This window comes from Poecilia reticulata, linkage group LG12, assembly GCF_000633615.1.
Source record: "Poecilia reticulata strain Guanapo linkage group LG12, Guppy_female_1.0+MT, whole genome shotgun sequence".
NCBI classification, from domain to species: Eukaryota; Metazoa; Chordata; class Actinopteri; order Cyprinodontiformes; family Poeciliidae; genus Poecilia; species Poecilia reticulata.
Window position 1 is genome coordinate 1982269 of NC_024342.1, and position 4387 is coordinate 1986655.

At 41.7% G+C, this 4387-nt stretch overlaps 1 long non-coding RNA gene across 1 annotated transcript; it reads right to left on the reverse strand.

Annotated features, from left to right (window-relative positions):
* Positions 1–560: 560 nt before the first annotated feature.
* Positions 561–1942, reverse strand: LOC108166773 (uncharacterized). The gene is made up of 2 exons (XR_001777137.1): positions 1010–1942; positions 561–930 (listed from the first exon to the last, which is right to left on the reverse strand). It is a non-coding gene; the product is annotated as an uncharacterized LOC108166773 (long non-coding RNA).
* Between the last annotated feature and the right edge of the window lie 2445 nt (positions 1943–4387).

Genomic DNA, 4387 nt, shown 5'->3' on the forward strand with positions numbered 1-4387 from the left:
ACGTCGTTTAACTGGGACGTTTTCCGGGGGGCTTTACAGCATTAAAACGTAAACAGTGAGAAAGAGAAATAAAAAGTAAAGATAAAAACAAGAGATTTTTTAAAAAGAAAAAAGAAAAGATTAAAACAAAAAAAAGACATTAAAACCCGCACTCTAACCCTAATTTACCCACAAGCAACTCTAAACAGGTGGGTTTAAGTTGAGATTCAAAGGCACCCAGTGTTTCAGCTGTTTTACAGTTTTCTGGAAGTTTGTTCCAAATTTGTGGTGCGTAGAAGCTGAATGCTGCTTCTCCTCGCTTGGTTCTGGGGATACAGAGCAGACCAGAACCAGAAGATCTGAGGGGTCTAGACGGTTGGTACAGCAATAACAGATCTTTAAGGTATTGTGGTGCTAAACCGTTCAGTGATTTATAAACTAACAGTATTTTGAAGTCTATTCTTTGAGCTACAGGGAGCCAGTGTAGGAACTTTAAAACTGGAGTCATGTGCTGTAGTGTGTAGTTGTCATAATGAGGGGTACCAGGACTCGAAGGCAAGCAACAACTATGGACACCAAACTCAGTTTAACAGATTTATTGAACAATAATGGGGGAAGGATGGAGAGGTGTAGATCAGCGGCAGCAGGGAGGAACCGGGCCAGAGGAGGAACTGAGAAATGGGTGAGTGGTTAGACAGAGTAATAATGACAGGAATGATGGTGTGACCTGGTGAAGGGTTACGGTTTTGAGGGTTCAGATGAGCAGAGGAGGGTACAGCAGTTGGGGCAGTGAGGGGGTTTCCAGGTGGAGGAGTTCCAGCAGGTAACTGAGGGCGGACAGGCAGCAGCAGGGTGGTGGTTGTGGAGGAATCCGGGGGCCAGGCCTAGCAGAACAGCGAGAGTCAGGTAGTCCAGGTGGATCAGACTCTCAGAGAGAGGCCAGAGCTGGTTCTGGGAGGAAGAAAGAGATGGAAGAGGCATCAGGAACAAGTAAAACACTTGAGACACAGCACTGAGAGCTAGAGAGTACCACTGTAGAAGCAGAACCATCTGGCATCTTCTTCCAGGAAGCCGCTCCTATTTAAGGCCCTTGCTGATTGGAGATGATGAGCACCAGCTGGATCCCATCAGCCTGCCACCCTGAAAATGTAGAGAAAACACTCCCCTGCAGAACCCAACAGTAGTCTGTAGTGTGTAATGTGTAATCTGTAGTGTGTAGTGTGTAATGTGTAGTCTGTAGTGTGTAGTGTGTAATGTGTAGTCTGCCTTTAGCAATGGCAGCAGAGAAACACAATGTATTGATCAATTACAGTCACAGCAAGAGGAATGTGTAAGACATTCTATTGCTCTAAAGATGCCCATGACTCTGCAATGGGTTGTTTACACCTTAGGTGATTCCTTTAGCTTCATCGAGTTGGTGCATTACATATTTCACGGCCAAATGTTAGAAATTGGGTAAAATCTGATCTAATCCTTTAAAATGACAACAAATGATCCAGACCCTCTGAACAAAGCAAAGCGCAGAAGCAGGTGCTGGTTTTGACTGGACTACAGACCACCTGTCTGTGACTCTGTCTTTAGGAACGCATGATGCTGCTGACGACTCCTACACACCGTCTGACTCTGCCAGACTGTTTTCTGTCGGGTGTCAGCTGGACTCGTGTGTGACACCAGTGTCCAGGTAGGTGCCCCGACCTCTGACCTCTCCCGCTAGAATGACCTCACACCGCCTGATTTCTGTGAGTTAAACCCCACTGTGAAATGACTGGCATTTCAAGCAGCTCCTCACAGTTGTCTCCTGCCAGTGAGCATCTGAAGTTCTGCTCTGTCTCAGTTTTCAGATGGTGCTCCGGAGGAACCCAGCAGCTCTCATCCCCACAGGAAAGATGGAAGCCTTGTGTTTAGAAATGGGGTCCAATCGACCCCACACACGTAAAACTTGTATCATTTGCCACAGTCCTCTATGTTTGCCTCAGTCCTCGCACGCATAAGGGTTAAAGTTCACTGAAAAAGCACAAAATCTTTCCAAGTAATTTTTTTGTAGTTTCTAGTGCAAATATCTTAGTGCACTTGAAATCGACAAACCTAGAAGTAACTTTCCAGCAAGAAATAGGAGCTTGTTTTAATTTCACCTAAAATGAGGAATACATTTGTGTCGTTTGATAAGTGAAATTATCTGCCAATGTAACTAGCAATTTTTAATTAATATGAATTACTCAAATCAAGCTCTTATGTCTTGTTGAAAAGTTACATGTATGTTAGTTTTATCTTATTTCAAGATATTTGCACTAGAAACTACACAAAAATGATTTGGTAAGAGGTTTTTTTTTGTTTTTGATTTTTTTTTTTTCAGTGTTGGGGTTACAGATTGATGACCAGACTCTTCTTTCCTTCAAGAGAGCAGATTCCAGGGTTCTCACAATTATGTCCAGGTTGAGAAGCAACACAGCAGAGCCAGGCGATCACATCGCTATCACCACTTCTCTGAAATACTTCGTCAGTTTTTCAGCAAATGTAGTGAAATGCACACCTTCCAAAAATTCTGCTTTTGTCTTTTCAGCCCACCGAATATTTTTGAAAAACTCTAAGGCAGTGATCTCCAACTTCAAATTCCTATGTGTAGAAGGGACACATCTAAATGTTGCAGGACATTGAGGAATGCAGTTGGAGATCACAGCTCCAAGAGGATATTCATGGTGTGAGACAAAGCTTCACGCTCATTTTAATTAGCAGCGGCTGTCGCCTTGGAGCTCCCTGGTTCTGTGTCTTATTGTTGAACCATGAACACTAACATTAACTAAGGTTTAGATGTTGTTCTGTTCTGACCTCCTGGCCACTGATAGGCCAGTAGGAACGTTCATCACTGTTCCAGAGTCAACACGACGACATGTTTAAGATTTAACCGTTCATGATCACATTTCATCTTTACGTGGAATGTATTTTCTCCCAGCAGATTCAGACTGTGGAACAAAAAACAGAGAGCAGAAAGCATCCATACATGCAGAGGAAGAACAAAGTTCACATTTAATGGTCCTGATAAGAGATTTGAATCCAGGACATCCTTGCTGAGTATGGTGCCTGTGTTGCTTCAGCATGAATTCTGATCAAAGAATACTTCGGTTACATTTCAGGTCATCTGTCCAACAGCTGCAGTTTGGTCCAAGTAAGATCCAGCAAGACGAGACAATAAGGACAAGCTTAGCATCTACTCTGCAGGAGAATGGTGATAAAACCAGGTATTCAAAGTGACTCTCAGGCCATTATCCATAAATTATGCATATTACAGTTACAAAAATACATTTGCTTAATAGAAACATGGCAATTTGGAAAAAAAAAAAAAACAGGTTTTTTGATAGGTTTTTGTGCTGGGGTCTGGTGGTTTGCAGGTATTTCGCCAACCTGCAGTGGAAAACACTTTTTTGCATCACACAAGTCACGTGATCAGCAGCCAGATGTTACTGCTGCCAAGAAGATGACAGGAGGATGATGATGGCGTGGTACGTTTTTATTCATGTGTGATTTTAATTGTGTTTCTTGTTTAATGGAAACACCGCAATTGCAAAATTGTGTCTTTGCGACATTAGCAGAACATCAACAAAGTTGTGAGGACATTTGTAATGGAGACACAGCAATGGAAACCAATGGACTGTTTTCATTCTGTGGGCTTTAATTTACCCTTGAATTCTCTTGGCATTGTACCTAAATCTACTTAAAAACAACAAATTGTACATAAGAATGCTTTTTTCATAATTGACCTGGAGTAGTATGAGATTTGAAGCCTATAGTATGCATGATCAGAGGATCTGTAGGCCAGCAGATGGACATGGAGAGGAAATGCCTCGAGACATGCGCTGGATTGTGGAATATCCCTGGCAGTTGGGTGAGGCAGGATTAGTTTACACTCGGTCATGGCTTTCACAGTAACTCTATCTCTGGGATATGCAGGCTTCACCCAGCCTGCACTATAAAGCACTGGGCCCTCTCAATAAACACAAAACCTTTCCGTAACATATTGTGTTCCTTCTGCCATGTTTTATGCTGTTGGAATTATAAAGTTAAAGGCAGGGGTCACAACGGAAAAACACACATTTCTTCTTTTTGGATTTTTTTCTGTCAACATAACTTTACTGTCAGACAATGAGGTAAGCACTGCAAAAACACAATCTTATTTTTGGTCTTGTTTCTAGTGCTAATTTCTTAAGAGACTTGAAATAAATCAAAACTAACCTACATGTAACTTTTCAGCCAGATACATTAACCAATTATTGACTTAAAAAAACACCTACATCTTGCTGAAAAGTTACTTGGAAGTTAGTTTTGTCAAATTTTAAGTATTCCAAGATATTTGCAGATGAAACTAAACCAAAATTATTTGGTAGGATTTTGTGTTTTTGCAGTGAAGGGGAAA